At 45.2% G+C, this 12,395-nt stretch overlaps 60 non-coding genes across 60 annotated transcripts; all 60 read right to left on the reverse strand.

The window, feature by feature from the left end:
* Positions 1 to 115: 115 nt before the first annotated feature.
* Positions 116 to 187, reverse strand: Trnat-agu (transfer RNA threonine (anticodon AGU)). Its single transcript has one exon. It is a non-coding gene; the product is annotated as a tRNA-Thr (tRNA).
* A 67-nt stretch (positions 188 to 254) lies between these two features.
* Positions 255 to 344, reverse strand: Trnai-uau (transfer RNA isoleucine (anticodon UAU)). The gene is given in 2 exon segments: positions 255 to 290; positions 307 to 344. It is a non-coding gene; the product is annotated as a tRNA-Ile (tRNA).
* Positions 345 to 448: 104 nt separating this feature from the next.
* Positions 449 to 520, reverse strand: Trnat-cgu (transfer RNA threonine (anticodon CGU)). Its single transcript has one exon. It is a non-coding gene; the product is annotated as a tRNA-Thr (tRNA).
* Positions 521 to 644: 124 nt separating this feature from the next.
* On the reverse strand, positions 645 to 763 carry Trnal-caa (transfer RNA leucine (anticodon CAA)). Its single transcript has 2 exons — positions 726 to 763; positions 645 to 690 (listed from the first exon to the last, which is right to left on the reverse strand). It is a non-coding gene; the product is annotated as a tRNA-Leu (tRNA).
* A 68-nt stretch (positions 764 to 831) lies between these two features.
* On the reverse strand, positions 832 to 905 carry Trnan-guu (transfer RNA asparagine (anticodon GUU)). The gene has a single exon. It is a non-coding gene; the product is annotated as a tRNA-Asn (tRNA).
* A 252-nt stretch (positions 906 to 1,157) lies between these two features.
* On the reverse strand, positions 1,158 to 1,229 carry Trnat-agu (transfer RNA threonine (anticodon AGU)). The gene has a single exon. It is a non-coding gene; the product is annotated as a tRNA-Thr (tRNA).
* Positions 1,230 to 1,283: 54 nt separating this feature from the next.
* On the reverse strand, positions 1,284 to 1,373 carry Trnai-uau (transfer RNA isoleucine (anticodon UAU)). The gene is given in 2 exon segments: positions 1,284 to 1,319; positions 1,336 to 1,373. It is a non-coding gene; the product is annotated as a tRNA-Ile (tRNA).
* Positions 1,374 to 1,477: 104 nt separating this feature from the next.
* Positions 1,478 to 1,550, reverse strand: Trnat-cgu (transfer RNA threonine (anticodon CGU)). The gene has a single exon. It is a non-coding gene; the product is annotated as a tRNA-Thr (tRNA).
* A 123-nt stretch (positions 1,551 to 1,673) lies between these two features.
* Trnal-caa (transfer RNA leucine (anticodon CAA)) lies at positions 1,674 to 1,792 on the reverse strand. The gene is made up of 2 exons: positions 1,755 to 1,792; positions 1,674 to 1,719 (listed from the first exon to the last, which is right to left on the reverse strand). It is a non-coding gene; the product is annotated as a tRNA-Leu (tRNA).
* A 68-nt stretch (positions 1,793 to 1,860) lies between these two features.
* Positions 1,861 to 1,934, reverse strand: Trnan-guu (transfer RNA asparagine (anticodon GUU)). Its single transcript has one exon. It is a non-coding gene; the product is annotated as a tRNA-Asn (tRNA).
* A 252-nt stretch (positions 1,935 to 2,186) lies between these two features.
* Positions 2,187 to 2,258, reverse strand: Trnat-agu (transfer RNA threonine (anticodon AGU)). The gene has a single exon. It is a non-coding gene; the product is annotated as a tRNA-Thr (tRNA).
* A 67-nt stretch (positions 2,259 to 2,325) lies between these two features.
* Trnai-uau (transfer RNA isoleucine (anticodon UAU)) lies at positions 2,326 to 2,415 on the reverse strand. Its single transcript is given in 2 exon segments — positions 2,326 to 2,361; positions 2,378 to 2,415. It is a non-coding gene; the product is annotated as a tRNA-Ile (tRNA).
* Positions 2,416 to 2,519: 104 nt separating this feature from the next.
* Positions 2,520 to 2,591, reverse strand: Trnat-cgu (transfer RNA threonine (anticodon CGU)). Its single transcript has one exon. It is a non-coding gene; the product is annotated as a tRNA-Thr (tRNA).
* Positions 2,592 to 2,715: 124 nt separating this feature from the next.
* Trnal-caa (transfer RNA leucine (anticodon CAA)) lies at positions 2,716 to 2,834 on the reverse strand. The gene is made up of 2 exons: positions 2,797 to 2,834; positions 2,716 to 2,761 (listed from the first exon to the last, which is right to left on the reverse strand). It is a non-coding gene; the product is annotated as a tRNA-Leu (tRNA).
* A 68-nt stretch (positions 2,835 to 2,902) lies between these two features.
* Positions 2,903 to 2,976, reverse strand: Trnan-guu (transfer RNA asparagine (anticodon GUU)). Its single transcript has one exon. It is a non-coding gene; the product is annotated as a tRNA-Asn (tRNA).
* A 251-nt stretch (positions 2,977 to 3,227) lies between these two features.
* Trnat-agu (transfer RNA threonine (anticodon AGU)) lies at positions 3,228 to 3,299 on the reverse strand. The gene has a single exon. It is a non-coding gene; the product is annotated as a tRNA-Thr (tRNA).
* A 67-nt stretch (positions 3,300 to 3,366) lies between these two features.
* Positions 3,367 to 3,456, reverse strand: Trnai-uau (transfer RNA isoleucine (anticodon UAU)). Its single transcript is given in 2 exon segments — positions 3,367 to 3,402; positions 3,419 to 3,456. It is a non-coding gene; the product is annotated as a tRNA-Ile (tRNA).
* Positions 3,457 to 3,560: 104 nt separating this feature from the next.
* Positions 3,561 to 3,632, reverse strand: Trnat-cgu (transfer RNA threonine (anticodon CGU)). Its single transcript has one exon. It is a non-coding gene; the product is annotated as a tRNA-Thr (tRNA).
* Positions 3,633 to 3,756: 124 nt separating this feature from the next.
* Trnal-caa (transfer RNA leucine (anticodon CAA)) lies at positions 3,757 to 3,875 on the reverse strand. Its single transcript has 2 exons — positions 3,838 to 3,875; positions 3,757 to 3,802 (listed from the first exon to the last, which is right to left on the reverse strand). It is a non-coding gene; the product is annotated as a tRNA-Leu (tRNA).
* A 68-nt stretch (positions 3,876 to 3,943) lies between these two features.
* Trnan-guu (transfer RNA asparagine (anticodon GUU)) lies at positions 3,944 to 4,017 on the reverse strand. The gene has a single exon. It is a non-coding gene; the product is annotated as a tRNA-Asn (tRNA).
* A 252-nt stretch (positions 4,018 to 4,269) lies between these two features.
* Trnat-agu (transfer RNA threonine (anticodon AGU)) lies at positions 4,270 to 4,341 on the reverse strand. Its single transcript has one exon. It is a non-coding gene; the product is annotated as a tRNA-Thr (tRNA).
* A 67-nt stretch (positions 4,342 to 4,408) lies between these two features.
* On the reverse strand, positions 4,409 to 4,498 carry Trnai-uau (transfer RNA isoleucine (anticodon UAU)). The gene is given in 2 exon segments: positions 4,409 to 4,444; positions 4,461 to 4,498. It is a non-coding gene; the product is annotated as a tRNA-Ile (tRNA).
* Positions 4,499 to 4,602: 104 nt separating this feature from the next.
* On the reverse strand, positions 4,603 to 4,674 carry Trnat-cgu (transfer RNA threonine (anticodon CGU)). The gene has a single exon. It is a non-coding gene; the product is annotated as a tRNA-Thr (tRNA).
* Positions 4,675 to 4,798: 124 nt separating this feature from the next.
* Trnal-caa (transfer RNA leucine (anticodon CAA)) lies at positions 4,799 to 4,917 on the reverse strand. The gene is made up of 2 exons: positions 4,880 to 4,917; positions 4,799 to 4,844 (listed from the first exon to the last, which is right to left on the reverse strand). It is a non-coding gene; the product is annotated as a tRNA-Leu (tRNA).
* A 68-nt stretch (positions 4,918 to 4,985) lies between these two features.
* Positions 4,986 to 5,059, reverse strand: Trnan-guu (transfer RNA asparagine (anticodon GUU)). Its single transcript has one exon. It is a non-coding gene; the product is annotated as a tRNA-Asn (tRNA).
* Positions 5,060 to 5,311: 252 nt separating this feature from the next.
* Trnat-agu (transfer RNA threonine (anticodon AGU)) lies at positions 5,312 to 5,383 on the reverse strand. Its single transcript has one exon. It is a non-coding gene; the product is annotated as a tRNA-Thr (tRNA).
* Positions 5,384 to 5,449: 66 nt separating this feature from the next.
* Positions 5,450 to 5,539, reverse strand: Trnai-uau (transfer RNA isoleucine (anticodon UAU)). The gene is given in 2 exon segments: positions 5,450 to 5,485; positions 5,502 to 5,539. It is a non-coding gene; the product is annotated as a tRNA-Ile (tRNA).
* Positions 5,540 to 5,643: 104 nt separating this feature from the next.
* On the reverse strand, positions 5,644 to 5,715 carry Trnat-cgu (transfer RNA threonine (anticodon CGU)). Its single transcript has one exon. It is a non-coding gene; the product is annotated as a tRNA-Thr (tRNA).
* Positions 5,716 to 5,839: 124 nt separating this feature from the next.
* Positions 5,840 to 5,958, reverse strand: Trnal-caa (transfer RNA leucine (anticodon CAA)). Its single transcript has 2 exons — positions 5,921 to 5,958; positions 5,840 to 5,885 (listed from the first exon to the last, which is right to left on the reverse strand). It is a non-coding gene; the product is annotated as a tRNA-Leu (tRNA).
* Positions 5,959 to 6,026: 68 nt separating this feature from the next.
* Positions 6,027 to 6,100, reverse strand: Trnan-guu (transfer RNA asparagine (anticodon GUU)). Its single transcript has one exon. It is a non-coding gene; the product is annotated as a tRNA-Asn (tRNA).
* Positions 6,101 to 6,352: 252 nt separating this feature from the next.
* Positions 6,353 to 6,424, reverse strand: Trnat-agu (transfer RNA threonine (anticodon AGU)). The gene has a single exon. It is a non-coding gene; the product is annotated as a tRNA-Thr (tRNA).
* A 67-nt stretch (positions 6,425 to 6,491) lies between these two features.
* Trnai-uau (transfer RNA isoleucine (anticodon UAU)) lies at positions 6,492 to 6,581 on the reverse strand. The gene is given in 2 exon segments: positions 6,492 to 6,527; positions 6,544 to 6,581. It is a non-coding gene; the product is annotated as a tRNA-Ile (tRNA).
* A 104-nt stretch (positions 6,582 to 6,685) lies between these two features.
* Trnat-cgu (transfer RNA threonine (anticodon CGU)) lies at positions 6,686 to 6,757 on the reverse strand. Its single transcript has one exon. It is a non-coding gene; the product is annotated as a tRNA-Thr (tRNA).
* Positions 6,758 to 6,881: 124 nt separating this feature from the next.
* Trnal-caa (transfer RNA leucine (anticodon CAA)) lies at positions 6,882 to 7,000 on the reverse strand. Its single transcript has 2 exons — positions 6,963 to 7,000; positions 6,882 to 6,927 (listed from the first exon to the last, which is right to left on the reverse strand). It is a non-coding gene; the product is annotated as a tRNA-Leu (tRNA).
* A 68-nt stretch (positions 7,001 to 7,068) lies between these two features.
* On the reverse strand, positions 7,069 to 7,142 carry Trnan-guu (transfer RNA asparagine (anticodon GUU)). The gene has a single exon. It is a non-coding gene; the product is annotated as a tRNA-Asn (tRNA).
* A 252-nt stretch (positions 7,143 to 7,394) lies between these two features.
* Positions 7,395 to 7,466, reverse strand: Trnat-agu (transfer RNA threonine (anticodon AGU)). Its single transcript has one exon. It is a non-coding gene; the product is annotated as a tRNA-Thr (tRNA).
* A 67-nt stretch (positions 7,467 to 7,533) lies between these two features.
* On the reverse strand, positions 7,534 to 7,623 carry Trnai-uau (transfer RNA isoleucine (anticodon UAU)). The gene is given in 2 exon segments: positions 7,534 to 7,569; positions 7,586 to 7,623. It is a non-coding gene; the product is annotated as a tRNA-Ile (tRNA).
* A 104-nt stretch (positions 7,624 to 7,727) lies between these two features.
* Trnat-cgu (transfer RNA threonine (anticodon CGU)) lies at positions 7,728 to 7,799 on the reverse strand. The gene has a single exon. It is a non-coding gene; the product is annotated as a tRNA-Thr (tRNA).
* A 124-nt stretch (positions 7,800 to 7,923) lies between these two features.
* Positions 7,924 to 8,042, reverse strand: Trnal-caa (transfer RNA leucine (anticodon CAA)). The gene is made up of 2 exons: positions 8,005 to 8,042; positions 7,924 to 7,969 (listed from the first exon to the last, which is right to left on the reverse strand). It is a non-coding gene; the product is annotated as a tRNA-Leu (tRNA).
* A 68-nt stretch (positions 8,043 to 8,110) lies between these two features.
* On the reverse strand, positions 8,111 to 8,184 carry Trnan-guu (transfer RNA asparagine (anticodon GUU)). The gene has a single exon. It is a non-coding gene; the product is annotated as a tRNA-Asn (tRNA).
* Positions 8,185 to 8,437: 253 nt separating this feature from the next.
* On the reverse strand, positions 8,438 to 8,509 carry Trnat-agu (transfer RNA threonine (anticodon AGU)). The gene has a single exon. It is a non-coding gene; the product is annotated as a tRNA-Thr (tRNA).
* Positions 8,510 to 8,576: 67 nt separating this feature from the next.
* On the reverse strand, positions 8,577 to 8,666 carry Trnai-uau (transfer RNA isoleucine (anticodon UAU)). Its single transcript is given in 2 exon segments — positions 8,577 to 8,612; positions 8,629 to 8,666. It is a non-coding gene; the product is annotated as a tRNA-Ile (tRNA).
* A 104-nt stretch (positions 8,667 to 8,770) lies between these two features.
* On the reverse strand, positions 8,771 to 8,842 carry Trnat-cgu (transfer RNA threonine (anticodon CGU)). Its single transcript has one exon. It is a non-coding gene; the product is annotated as a tRNA-Thr (tRNA).
* Positions 8,843 to 8,966: 124 nt separating this feature from the next.
* On the reverse strand, positions 8,967 to 9,085 carry Trnal-caa (transfer RNA leucine (anticodon CAA)). Its single transcript has 2 exons — positions 9,048 to 9,085; positions 8,967 to 9,012 (listed from the first exon to the last, which is right to left on the reverse strand). It is a non-coding gene; the product is annotated as a tRNA-Leu (tRNA).
* Positions 9,086 to 9,153: 68 nt separating this feature from the next.
* Trnan-guu (transfer RNA asparagine (anticodon GUU)) lies at positions 9,154 to 9,227 on the reverse strand. The gene has a single exon. It is a non-coding gene; the product is annotated as a tRNA-Asn (tRNA).
* Positions 9,228 to 9,478: 251 nt separating this feature from the next.
* Trnat-agu (transfer RNA threonine (anticodon AGU)) lies at positions 9,479 to 9,550 on the reverse strand. Its single transcript has one exon. It is a non-coding gene; the product is annotated as a tRNA-Thr (tRNA).
* Positions 9,551 to 9,617: 67 nt separating this feature from the next.
* Trnai-uau (transfer RNA isoleucine (anticodon UAU)) lies at positions 9,618 to 9,707 on the reverse strand. Its single transcript is given in 2 exon segments — positions 9,618 to 9,653; positions 9,670 to 9,707. It is a non-coding gene; the product is annotated as a tRNA-Ile (tRNA).
* Positions 9,708 to 9,811: 104 nt separating this feature from the next.
* Trnat-cgu (transfer RNA threonine (anticodon CGU)) lies at positions 9,812 to 9,883 on the reverse strand. The gene has a single exon. It is a non-coding gene; the product is annotated as a tRNA-Thr (tRNA).
* Positions 9,884 to 10,007: 124 nt separating this feature from the next.
* On the reverse strand, positions 10,008 to 10,126 carry Trnal-caa (transfer RNA leucine (anticodon CAA)). Its single transcript has 2 exons — positions 10,089 to 10,126; positions 10,008 to 10,053 (listed from the first exon to the last, which is right to left on the reverse strand). It is a non-coding gene; the product is annotated as a tRNA-Leu (tRNA).
* Positions 10,127 to 10,194: 68 nt separating this feature from the next.
* On the reverse strand, positions 10,195 to 10,268 carry Trnan-guu (transfer RNA asparagine (anticodon GUU)). Its single transcript has one exon. It is a non-coding gene; the product is annotated as a tRNA-Asn (tRNA).
* A 252-nt stretch (positions 10,269 to 10,520) lies between these two features.
* Trnat-agu (transfer RNA threonine (anticodon AGU)) lies at positions 10,521 to 10,592 on the reverse strand. Its single transcript has one exon. It is a non-coding gene; the product is annotated as a tRNA-Thr (tRNA).
* Positions 10,593 to 10,659: 67 nt separating this feature from the next.
* Positions 10,660 to 10,749, reverse strand: Trnai-uau (transfer RNA isoleucine (anticodon UAU)). The gene is given in 2 exon segments: positions 10,660 to 10,695; positions 10,712 to 10,749. It is a non-coding gene; the product is annotated as a tRNA-Ile (tRNA).
* Positions 10,750 to 10,853: 104 nt separating this feature from the next.
* Trnat-cgu (transfer RNA threonine (anticodon CGU)) lies at positions 10,854 to 10,925 on the reverse strand. Its single transcript has one exon. It is a non-coding gene; the product is annotated as a tRNA-Thr (tRNA).
* Positions 10,926 to 11,049: 124 nt separating this feature from the next.
* Positions 11,050 to 11,168, reverse strand: Trnal-caa (transfer RNA leucine (anticodon CAA)). The gene is made up of 2 exons: positions 11,131 to 11,168; positions 11,050 to 11,095 (listed from the first exon to the last, which is right to left on the reverse strand). It is a non-coding gene; the product is annotated as a tRNA-Leu (tRNA).
* Positions 11,169 to 11,236: 68 nt separating this feature from the next.
* Positions 11,237 to 11,310, reverse strand: Trnan-guu (transfer RNA asparagine (anticodon GUU)). Its single transcript has one exon. It is a non-coding gene; the product is annotated as a tRNA-Asn (tRNA).
* Positions 11,311 to 11,562: 252 nt separating this feature from the next.
* On the reverse strand, positions 11,563 to 11,634 carry Trnat-agu (transfer RNA threonine (anticodon AGU)). The gene has a single exon. It is a non-coding gene; the product is annotated as a tRNA-Thr (tRNA).
* A 67-nt stretch (positions 11,635 to 11,701) lies between these two features.
* On the reverse strand, positions 11,702 to 11,791 carry Trnai-uau (transfer RNA isoleucine (anticodon UAU)). The gene is given in 2 exon segments: positions 11,702 to 11,737; positions 11,754 to 11,791. It is a non-coding gene; the product is annotated as a tRNA-Ile (tRNA).
* A 104-nt stretch (positions 11,792 to 11,895) lies between these two features.
* On the reverse strand, positions 11,896 to 11,967 carry Trnat-cgu (transfer RNA threonine (anticodon CGU)). The gene has a single exon. It is a non-coding gene; the product is annotated as a tRNA-Thr (tRNA).
* A 124-nt stretch (positions 11,968 to 12,091) lies between these two features.
* On the reverse strand, positions 12,092 to 12,210 carry Trnal-caa (transfer RNA leucine (anticodon CAA)). Its single transcript has 2 exons — positions 12,173 to 12,210; positions 12,092 to 12,137 (listed from the first exon to the last, which is right to left on the reverse strand). It is a non-coding gene; the product is annotated as a tRNA-Leu (tRNA).
* A 68-nt stretch (positions 12,211 to 12,278) lies between these two features.
* Trnan-guu (transfer RNA asparagine (anticodon GUU)) lies at positions 12,279 to 12,352 on the reverse strand. The gene has a single exon. It is a non-coding gene; the product is annotated as a tRNA-Asn (tRNA).
* Between the last annotated feature and the right edge of the window lie 43 nt (positions 12,353 to 12,395).

Genomic DNA, 12,395 nt, shown 5'->3' on the forward strand with positions numbered 1-12,395 from the left:
TGTTAAAACCAGTTATCTTTTGAGACTTGCGCTTCAGAGTTTGTAAGGCTATTCCGGTTAAAATCAGACATGCACGAAATTTAGGTCACTGTAATACTTACAAATACATTAAAATAGGCACCGCCGGGGATCGAACCCGGGATCTCCTGTTTACTAGACAGGCGCTTTACCACTAAGCCACGGCGCCACATGCAATACAGTATGCTTCAGTCTTTGTTCTTACAACTTGATATTGAAACAGTATTAAAACTTGCTGCTCCAGGTGAGGCTCGAACTCACAACCTCCGCATGTCTCCGCAACTGTCATATAAGTACGGCGCGCTAACCGATTGCGCCACTGGAGCTGGTTTGCTCTTATTTTCAGTGCATGTTGTACAGCACGGCGACAACAACACCGACAGATAATATATTTCCTGCAGATAAATTCGAAAAAACATTTCTAGCCACTTGCCTCCAGCGAGGTTTGAACTCGCGAACCCTGGTTTACGAGACCAGTGCTCTACCACTGAGCTATAGAGACCAACTAGTACACTGAAACAATCACATTATACTTCTAGTAATGTGGAATCAAATACTAGCTTTGAGGAATGCTATTGGCAGTGGAGCCGAAGAGAAAGATTAGATATCCTCAAATAAAAAAAGATTGCCAGAAGTGGGATTCCAACCCACGCCTCCATTCGGAGACCAGAACACCCATACCACCGTAATTCAGTGCAGCATAGAAGCTTGAGTCTGGCGCCTTAGACCACTCGGCCATCCTGACATGCGAATGAACCTTCCATGCAAATAGTTAACTACCATTTTCGGAGGAGATGAATATAAAAATTTTTACGTCCTTGGGTGGGCTCGAACCACCAACCTTTCGGTTAACAGCCGAACGCGCTAACCGATTGCGCCACAGAGACGCACGACCTTCAGCCGCTCAACGCACTGATGAAAACTTTTCTCTACATGTTCCAATTTTCTTTGTTGCCCATCTTCCACAAACCAGCTAGTTGCCAGCATTGTGCACAACTTAGTACCACATTGTGTCGGTTGATCTGTTAAAACCAGTTATCTTTTGAGACTTGCGCTTCAGAGTTTGTAAGGCTATTCCGGTTCAAAATCAGACATGCACGAAATTTAGGTCACTGTAATACTTACAAATACATTAAAATAGGCACCGCCGGGGATCGAACCCGGGATCTCCTGTTTACTAGACAGGCGCTTTACCACTAAGCCACGGCGCCACATGCAATACAGTATGCTTCAGTCTTTGTTCTTACAACAGTATTAAAACTTGCTTCTCCAGGTGAGGCTCGAACTCACAACCTCCGCATGTCTCCGTAACTGTCATATAAGTACGGCGCGCTAACCGATTGCGCCACTGGAGATGGTTTGCTCTTATTTTCAGTGCATGTTGTACAGCACGGCGACAACAACACCGACAGATAATATATTTCCTGCAGATAAATTCGAAAAAACATTTCTAGCCACTTGCCTCCAGCGAGGTTTGAACTCGCGACCCCTGGTTTACGAGACCAGTGCTCTACCACTGAGCTATAGAGAGCAACTAGCACACTGAAACAATCACATTATACTTGTAGTAATGTGGAATCAAATACTAGCTTTGAGGAATGCTATTGGCAGTGGAGCCGAAGAGAAAGATTAGATATCCTCAAATAAAAAAAGATTGCCAGAAGTGGGATTCCAACCCACGCCTCCATTCGGAGACCAGAACACCCATACCACCGTAATTCAGTGCAGCATAGAAGCTTGAGTCTGGCGCCTTAGACCACTCGGCCATCCTGACATGCGAATGAACCTTCCATGCAAATAGTTAACTACCATTTTCGGAGGAGATGAATATAAAAATTATTACGTCCCTGGGTGGGCTCGAACCACCAACCTTTCGGTTAACAGCCGAACGCGCTAACCGATTGCGCCACAGAGACGCACGACCTTCAGCCGCTCAACGCACTGATGAAAACTTTTCTCTACATGTTCCAATTTTCTTTGTTGCCCATCTTCCACAAACCAGCTAGTTGCCAGCATTGTGCACAACTTAGTACCACATTGTGTCGGTTGATCTGTTAAAACCAGTTATCTTTTGAGACTTGCGCTTCAGAGTTTGTAAGGCTATTCCGGTTCAAAATCAGACATGCACGAAATTTAGGTCACTGTAATACTTACAAATAGATTAAAATAGGCACCGCCGGGGATCGAACCCGGGATCTCCTGTTTACTAGACAGGCGCTTTACCACTAAGCCACGGCGCCACATGCAATACAGTATGCTTCAGTCTTTGTTCTTACAACTTGATATTGAAACAGTATTAAAACTTGCTGCTCCAGGTGAGGCTCGAACTCACAACCTCCGCATGTTTCCGTAACTGTCATATAAGTACGGCGCGCTAACCGATTGCGCCACTGGAGCTGGTTTGCTCTTATTTTCAGTGCATGTTGTACAGCACGGCGACAACAACACCGACAGATAATATATTTCCTGCAGATAAATTCGAAAAAACATTTCTAGCCACTTGCCTCCAGCGAGGTTTGAACTCGCGACCCCTGGTTTACGAGACCAGTGCTCTACCACTGAGCTATAGAGACCAACTAGCACACTGAAACAATCACATTATACTTGTAGTAATGTGGAATCAAATACTAGCTTTGAGGAATGCTATTGGCAGTGGAGCCGAAGAGAAAGATTAGATATCCTCAAATAAAAAAAGATTGTCAGAAGTGGGATTCGAACCCACGCCTCCATTCGGAGACCAGAACACCCATACCACCGTAATTCAGTGCAGCATAGAAGCTTGAGTCTGGCGCCTTAGACCACTCGGCCATCCTGACATGCGAATGAACCTTCCATGCAAATAGTTAACTACCATTTTCGGAGGAGATGAATATAAAAATTATTACGTCCCTGGGTGGGCTCGAACCACCAACCTTTCGGTTAACAGCCGAACGCGCTAACCGATTGCGCCACAGAGACGCACGACCTTCAGCCGCTCAACGCACTGATGAAAACTTTTCTCTACATGTTCCAATTTTCTTTGTTGCCTATCTTCCACAAACCAGCTAGTTGTCAGCATTGTGCACAAATTAGTACCACATTGTGTCGGTTGATCTGTTAAAACCAGTTATCTTTTGAGACTTGCGCTTCAGAGTTTGTAAGGCTATTCCGGTTAAAATCAGACATGCACGAAATTTAGGTCACTGTAATACTTACAAATACATTAAAATAGGCACCGCCGGGGATCGAACCCGGGATCTCCTGTTTACTAGACAGGCGCTTTACCACTAAGCCACGGCGCCACATGCAATACAGTATGCTTCAGTCTTTGTTCTTACAACTTGATATTGAAACAGTATTAAAACTTGCTGCTCCAGGTGAGGCTCGAACTCACAACCTCCGCATGTCTCCGCAACTGTCATATAAGTACGGCGCGCTAACCGATTGCGCCACTGGAGCTGGTTTGCTCTTATTTTCAGTGCATGTTGTAGAGCACGGCGACAACAACACCGACAGATAATATATTTCCTGCAGATAAATTCGAAAAAACATTTCTAGCCACTTGCCTCCAGCGAGGTTTGAACTCGCGACCCCTGGTTTACGAGACCAGTGCTCTACCACTGAGCTATAGAGACCAACTAGCACACTGGAACAATCACATTATACTTGTAGTAATGTGGAATCAAATATTAGCTTTGAGGAATGCTATTGGCAGGGGAGCCGAAGAGAAAGATTAGATATCCTCAAATAAAAAAAGATTGTCAGAAGTGGGATTCGAACCCACGCCTCCATTCGGAGACCAGAACACCCATACCACCGTAATTCAGTGCAGCATAGAAGCTTGAGTCTGGCGCCTTAGACCACTCGGCCATCCTGACATGCGAATGAAACTTCCATGCAAATAGTAAACTACCATTTTCGGAGGAGATGAATATAAAAATTATTACGTCCCTGGGTGGGTTCGAACCACCAATCTTTCGGTTAACAGCCGAACGCGCTAACCGATTGCGCCACAGAGACGCACGACCTTCAGCCGCTCAACGCACTGATGAAAACTTTTCTCTACATGTTCCAATTTTCTTTGTTGCCCATCTTCCACAAACCAGATTGTTGCCAGCATAGTGCACAACTTAGTACCACATTGTGTCGGTTGATCTGTTAAAACCAGTTATCTTTTGAGACTTGCGCTTCAGAGTTTGCAAGGCTATTCCGGTTCAAAATCAGACATGCACGAAATTTAGGTCACTGTAATACTTACAAATACATTAAAATAGGCACCGCCGGGGATCGAACCCGGGATCTCCTGTTTACTAGACAGGCGCTTTACCACTAAGCCACGGCGCCACATGCAATACAGTATGCTTCAGTCTTTGTTCTTACAACTTGATATTGAAACAGTATTAAAACTTGCTGCTCCAGGTGAGGCTCGAACTCACAACCTCCGCATGTCTCCGTAACTGTCATATAAGTACGGCGCGCTAACCGATTGCGCCACTGGAGCTGGTTTGCTCTTATTTTCAGTGCATGTTGTACAGCACGGCGACAACAACACCGACAGATAATATATTTCCTGCAGATAAATTCGAAAAAACATTTCTAGCCACTTGCCTCCAGCGAGGTTTGAACTCGCGACCCCTGGTTTACGAGACCAGTGCTCTACCACTGAGCTATAGAGACCAACTAGCACACTGAAACAATCACATTATACTTGTAGTAATGTGGAATCAAATATTAGCTTTGAGGAATGCTGTTGGCAGGGGAGCCGAAGAGAAAGATTAGATATCCTCAAATAAAAAAAGATTGTCAGAAGTGGGATTCGAACCCACGCCTCCATTCGGAGACCAGAACACCCATACCACCGTAATTCAGTGCAGCATAGAAGCTTGAGTCTGGCGCCTTAGACCACTCGGCCATCCTGACATGCGAATGAAACTTCCATGCAAATAGTTAACTACCATTTTCGGAGGAGATGAATATAAAAATTATTACGTCCCTGGTTGGGCTCGAACCACCAACCTTTCGGTTAACAGCCGAACGCAATAACCGATTGCGCCACAGAGACGCACGACCTTCAGCCGCTCAACGCACTGATGAAAACTTTTCTCTACATGTTCCAATTTTCTTTGTTGCCCATCTTCCACAAACCAGCTAGTTGCCAGCATTGTGCACAACTTAGTACCACATTGTGTCGGTTGATCTGTTAAAACCAGTTATCTTTTGAGACTTGCGCTTCAGAGTTTGTAAGGCTATTCCGGTTCAAAATCAGACATGCACGAAATTTAGGTCACTGTAATACTTACAAATACATTAAAATAGGCACCGCCGGGGATCGAACCTGGGATCTCCTGTTTACTAGACAGGCGCTTTACCACTAAGCCACGGCGCCACATGCAATACAGTATGCTTCAGTCTTTGTTCTTACAACTTGATATTGAAACAGTATTAAAACTGCTGCTCCAGGTAAGGCTCGAACTCACAACCTCCGCATGTCTCCGTAACTGTCATATAAGTACGGCGCGCTAACCGATTGCGCCACTGGAGCTGGTTAGCTCTTATTTTCAGTGCATGTTGTACAGCACGGCGACAACAACACCGACAGATAATATATTTCCTGCAGATAAATTCGAAAAAACATTTCTAGCCACTTGCCTGCAGCGAGGTTTGAACTCGCGACCCCTGGTTTACGAGACCAGTGCTCTACCACTGAGCTATAGAGACCAACTAGCACACTGAGATAATCACATTATACTTGTAGTAATGTGGAATCAAATACTAGCTTTGAGGAATGCTATTGGCAGTGGAGCCGAAGAGAAAGATTAGATATCCTCAAATAAAAAAAGATTGTCAGAAGTGTGATTCGAACCCACGCCTCCATTCGGAGACCAGAACACCCATACCACCGTAATTCAGTGCAGCATAGAAGCTTGAGTCTGGCGCCTTAGACCACTCGGCCATCCTGACATGCGAATGAAACTTCCATGCAAATAGTTAACTACCATTTTCGGAGGAGATGAATATAAAAATTATTACGTCCCTGGGTGGGCTCGAACCACCAACCTTTCGGTTAACAGCCGAACGCGCTAACCGATTGCGCCACAGAGACGCACGACCTTCAGCCGCTCAACGCACTGATGAAAACTTTTCTCTACATGTTCCAATTTTCTTTGTTGCCCATCTTCCACAAACCAGCTAGTTGTCAGCATTGTGCACAACTTAGTACCACATTGTGTCGGTTGATCTGTTAAAACCAGTTATCTTTTGAGACTTGCGCTTCAGAGTTTGTAAGGCTATTCCGGTTCAAAATCAGACATGCACGAAATTTAGGTCACTGTAATACTTACAAATAGATTAAAATAGGCACCGCCGGGGATCGAACCCGGGATCTCCTGTTTACTAGACAGGCGCTTTACCACTAAGCCACGGCGCCACATGCAATACAGTATGCTTCAGTCTTTGTTCTTACAACTTGATATTGAAACAGTATTAAAACTTGCTGCTCCAGGTGAGGCTCGAACTCACAACCTCCGCATGTCTCCGTAACTGTCATATAAGTACGGCGCGCTAACCGATTGCGCCACTGGAGCTGGTTTGCTCTTATTTTCAGTGCATGTTGTACAGCACGGCGACAACAACACCGACAGATAATATATTTCCTGCAGATAAATTCGAAAAAACATTTCTAGCCACTTGCCTCCAGCGAGGTTTGAACTCGCGACCCCTGGTTTACGAGACCAGTGCTCTATCACTGAGCTATAGAGACCAACTAGCACACTGGAACAATCACATTATACTTGTAGTAATGTGGAATCAAATATTAGCTTTGAGGAATGCTATTGGCAGGGGAGCCGAAGAGAAAGATTAGATATCCTCAGATAAAAAAAGATTGTCAGAAGTGGGATTCGAACCCACGCCTCCATTCGGAGACCAGAACACCCATACCACCGTAATTCAGTGCAGCATAGAAGCTTGAGTCTGGCGCCTTAGACCACTCGGCCATCCTGACATGCGAATGAACCTTCCATGCAAATAGTTAACTACCATTTTCGGAGGAGATGAATATAAAAATTATTACGTCCCTGGGTGGGCTCGAACCACCAACCTTTCGGTTAACAGCCGAACGCGCTAACCGATTGCGCCACAGAGACGCACGACCTTCAGCCGCTCAACGCACTGATGAAAACTTTTCTCTACATTTTCCAATTTACTTTGTTGCCCATCTTCCACAAACCAGCTAGTTGCCAGCATTGTGCACAACTCAGTACCACATTGTGTCGGTTGATCTGTTAAAACCAGTTATCTTTTGAGACTTGCGCTTCAGAGTTTGTAAGGCTATTCCGGTTCAAAATCAGACATGCACGAAATTTAGGTCACTGTAATACTTACAAATACATTAAAATAGGCACCGCCGGGGATCGAACCCGGGATCTCCTGTTTACTAGACAGGCGCTTTACCACTAAGCCACGGCGCCACATGCAATACAGTATGCTTCAGTCTTTGTTCTTACAACTTGATATTGAAACTGTATTAAAACTTGCTGCTCCAGGTGAGGCTCGAACTCACAACCTCCGCATGTCTCCGTAACTGTCATATAAGTACGGCGCGCTAACCGATTGCGCCACTGGAGCTGGTTTGCTCTTATTTTCAGTGCATGTTGTACAGCACGGCGACAACAACACCGGCAGATAATATATTTCCTGCAGATAAATTCGAAAAAACATTTCTAGCCACTTGCCTCCAGCGAGGTTTGAACTCGCGACCCCTGGTTTACGAGACCAGTGCTCTACCACTGAGCTATAGAGACCAACTAGCACACTGAAACAATCACATTATACTTGTAGTAATGTGAAATCAAATATTAGCTTTGAGGAATGCTATTGGCAGTGGAGCCGAAGAGAAAGATTAGATATCCTCAAATAAAAAAAGATTGTCAGAAGTGGGATTCGAACCCACGCCTCCATTCGGAGACCAGAACACCCATACCACCGTAATTCAGTGCAGCATAGAAGCTTGAGTCTGGCGCCTTAGACCACTCGGCCATCCTGACATGCGAATGAAACTTCCATGCAAATAGTTAACTACCATTTTCGGAGGAGATGAATATAAAAATTATTACGTCCCTGGGTGGGCTCGAACCACCAACCTTTCGGTTAACAGCCGAACGCGCTAACCGATTGCGCCACAGAGACGCACGACCTTCAGCCGCTCAACGCATTGATGAAAACTTTTCTCTACATGTTCCAATTTTCTTTGTTGCCCATCTTCCACAAACCAGCTAGTTGCCAGCATAGTGCACAACTTAGTACCACATTGTGTCGGTTGATCTGTTAAAACCAGTTATCTTTTGAGACTTGCGCTTCAGAGTTTGTAAGGCTATTCCGGTTCAAAATCAGACATGCACGAAATTTAGGTCACTGGTAATACTTACAAATACATTAAAATAGGCACCGCCGGGGATCGAACCCGGGATCTCCTGTTTACTAGACAGGCGCTTTACCACTAAGCCACGGCGCCACATGCAATACAGTATGCTTCAGTCTTTGTTCTTACAACTTGATATTGAAACAGTATTAAAACTTGCTGCTCCAGGTGAGGCTCGAACTCACAACCTCCGCATGTCTCCGTAACTGTCATATAAGTACGGCGCGCTAACCGATTGCGCCACTGGAGCTGGTTTGCTCTTATTTTCAGTGCATGTTGTACAGCACGGCGACAACAACACCGACAGATAATATATTTCCTGCAGATAAATTCGAAAAAACATTTCTAGCCACTTGCCTCCAGCGAGGTTTGAACTCGCGACCCCTGGTTTACGAGACCAGTGCTCTACCACTGAGCTATAGAGACCAACTAGCACACTGAGATAATCACATTATACTTGTAGTAATGTGGAATCAAATATTAGCTTTGAGGAATGCTATTGGCAGGGGAGCCGAAGAGAAAGATTAGATATCCTCAAATAAAAAAAGATTGTCAGAAGTGGGATTCGAACCCACGCCTCCATTCGGAGACCAGAACACCCATACCACCGTAATTCAGTGCAGCATAGAAGCTTGAGTCTGGCGCCTTAGACCACTCGGCCATCCTGACATGCGAATGAAACTTCCATGCAAATAGTTAACTACCATTTTCGGAGGAGATGAATATAAAAATTATTACGTCCCTGGGTGGGCTCGAACCACCAACCTTTCGGTTAACAGCCGAACGCGCTAACCGATTGCGCCACAGAGACGCACGACCTTCAGCCGCTCAACGCACTGATGAAAACTTTTCTCTACATGTTCCAATTTTCTTTGTTGCCCATCTTCCACAAACCAGCTAGTTGTCAGCATTGTGCACAACTTGTACCACATTGTGTCGGTTGATCTGTTAGAACCAGTTATCTTTTGAGACTTGCGCTTCAGAGTTTGTAAGGCTATTCCGGTTCAAAATCAGACATGCACGAAATTTAGGTCACTGTAATACATACAAATACATTAAAATAGGCACCGCCGGGGATCGAACCCGGGATCTCCTGTTTACTAGACAGGCGCTTTACCACTAAGCCACGGCGCCTCATGCAATACAGTATGCTTCAGTCTTTGTTCTTACAACTTGATATTGAAACAGTATTAAAACTTGCTGCTCCAGATGAGGCTCGAACTCACAACCTCCGCATGTCTCCGTAACTGTCATATAAGTACGGCGCGCTAACCGATTGCGCCACTGGAGCTGGTTTGCTCTTATTTTCAGTGCATGTTGTACAGCACGGCGACAACAACACCGACAGATAATATATTTCCTGCAGATAAATTCGAAAAAATATTTCTAGCCACTTGCCTCCAGCGAGGTTTGAACTCGCGACCCCTGGTTTACGAGACCAGTGCTCTATCACTGAGCTATAGAGACCAACTAGCACACTGGAACAATCACATTATACTTGTAGTAATGTGGAATCAAATATTAGCTTTGAGGAATGCTATTGGCAGGGGAGCCGAAGAGAAAGATTAGATATCCTCAGATAAAAAAAGATTGTCAGAAGTGGGATTCGAACCCACGCCTCCATTCGGAGACCAGAACACCCATACCACCGTAATTCAGTGCAGCATAGAAGCTTGAGTCTGGCGCCTTAGACCACTCGGCCATCCTGACATGCGAATGAAACTTCCATGCAAATAGTTAACTACCATTTTCGTAGGAGATGAATATAAAAATTATTACGTCCCTGGGTGGGCTCGAACCACCAACCTTTCGGTTAACAGCCGAACGCGCTAACCGATTGCGCCACAGAGACGCACGACCTTCAGCCGCTCAACGCACTGATGAAAACTTTTCTCTACATTTTCCAATTTACTTTGTTGCCCATCTTCCACAAACCAGCTAGTTGCCAGCATTGTGCACAACTCAGTACCACATTGTGTCGGTTGATCTGTTAAAACCAGTTATCTTTTGAGACTTGCGCTTCAGAGTTTGTAAGGCTATTCCGGTTCAAAATCAGACATGCACGAAATTTAGGTCACTGTAATACTTACAAATACATTAAAATAGGCACCGCCGGGGATCGAACCCGGGATCTCCTGTTTACTAGACAGGCGCTTTACCACTAAGCCACGGCGCCACATGCAATACAGTATGCTTCAGTCTTTGTTCTTACAACTTGATATTGAAACAGTATTAAAACTTGCTGCTCCAGGTGAGGCTCGAACTCACAACCTCCGCATGTCTCCGTAACTGTCATATAAGTACGGCGCGCTAACCGATTGCGCCACTGGAGCTGGTTTGCTCTGATTTTCAGTGCATGTTGTTCAGCACGGCGACAACAACACCGACAGATAATATATTTCCTGCAGATCAATTCGAAAAAACATTTCTAGCCACTTGCCTCCAGCGAGGTTTGAACTCGCGACCCCTGGTTTACGAGACCAGTGCTCTACCACTGAGCTATAGACACCAACCAGCACACTGAAACAATCACATTATACTTGTAGTAATGTGGAATCAAATATTAGCTTTGAGGAATGCTATTGGCAGGGGAGCCGAAGAGAAAGATTAGATATCCTCAAATAAAAAAAGATTGTCAGAAGTGGGATTCGAACCCACGCCTCCATTCGGAGACCAGAACACCCATACCACCGTAATTCAGTGCAGCATAGAAGCTTGAGTCTGGCGCCTTAGACCACTCGGCCATCCTGACATGCGAATGAAACTTCCATGCAAATAGTTAACTACCATTTTCGGAGGAGATGAATATAAAAATTATTACGTCCCTGGGTGGGCTCGAACCACCAACCTTTCGGTTAACAGCCGAACGCGCTAACCGATTGCGCCACAGAGACGCACGACCTTCAGCCGCTCAACGCACTGATGAAAACTTTTCTCTACATGTTCCAATTTTCTTTGTTGCCCATCTTCCACAAACCAGCTAGTTGCCAGCATAGTGCACAACTTAGTACCACAATGTGTCGGTTGATCTGTTAAAACCAGTTATCTTTTGAGACTTGCGCTTCAGAGTTTGTAAGGCTATTCCGGTTCAAAATCAGACATGCACGAAATTTAGGTCACTGTAATACTTACAAATACATTAAAATAGGCACCGCCGGCGATCGAACCCGGGATCTCCTGTTTACTAGACAGGCGCTTTACCACTAAGCCACGGCGCCACATGCAATACAGTATGCTTCAGTCTTTGTACTTACAACTTGATATTGAAACAGTATTAAAACTTGCTGCTCCAGGTGAGGCTCGAACTCACAACCTCCGCATGTCTCCGTAACTGTCATATAAGTACGGCGCGCTAACCGATTGCGCCACTGGAGCTGGTTTGCTCTTATTTTCAGTGCATGTTGTACAGCACGGCGACAACAACACCGACAGATAATATATTTCCTGCAGATAAATTCGAAAAAACATTTCTAGCCACTTGCCTGCAGCGAGGTTTGAACTCGCGACCCCTGGTTTACGAGACCAGTGCTCTACCACTGAGCTATAGAGACCAACTAGCACACTGAGATAATCACATTATACTTGTAGTAATGTGGAATCAAATACTAGCTTTGAGGAATGCTATTGGCAGTGGAGCCGAAGAGAAAGATTAGATATCCTCAAATAAAAAAAGATTGTCAGAAGTGGGATTCGAACCCACGCCTCCATTCGGAGACCAGAACACCCATACCACCGTAATTCAGTGCAGCATAGAAGCTTGAGTCTGGCGCCTTAGACCACTCGGCCATCCTGACATGCGAATGAAACTTCCATGCAAATAGTTAACTACCATTTTCGGAGGAGATGAATATAAAAATTATTACGTCCCTGGGTGGGCTCGAACCACCAACCTTTCGGTTAACAGCCGAACGCGCTATCCGATTGCGCCACAGAGACGCACGACCTTCAGCCGCTCAACGCACTGATGAAAACTTTTCTC

Source organism: Ascidia mentula, chromosome 5, assembly GCF_947561715.1.
Source record: "Ascidia mentula chromosome 5, kaAscMent1.1, whole genome shotgun sequence".
Classification (NCBI taxonomy): Eukaryota; Metazoa; Chordata; class Ascidiacea; order Phlebobranchia; family Ascidiidae; genus Ascidia; species Ascidia mentula.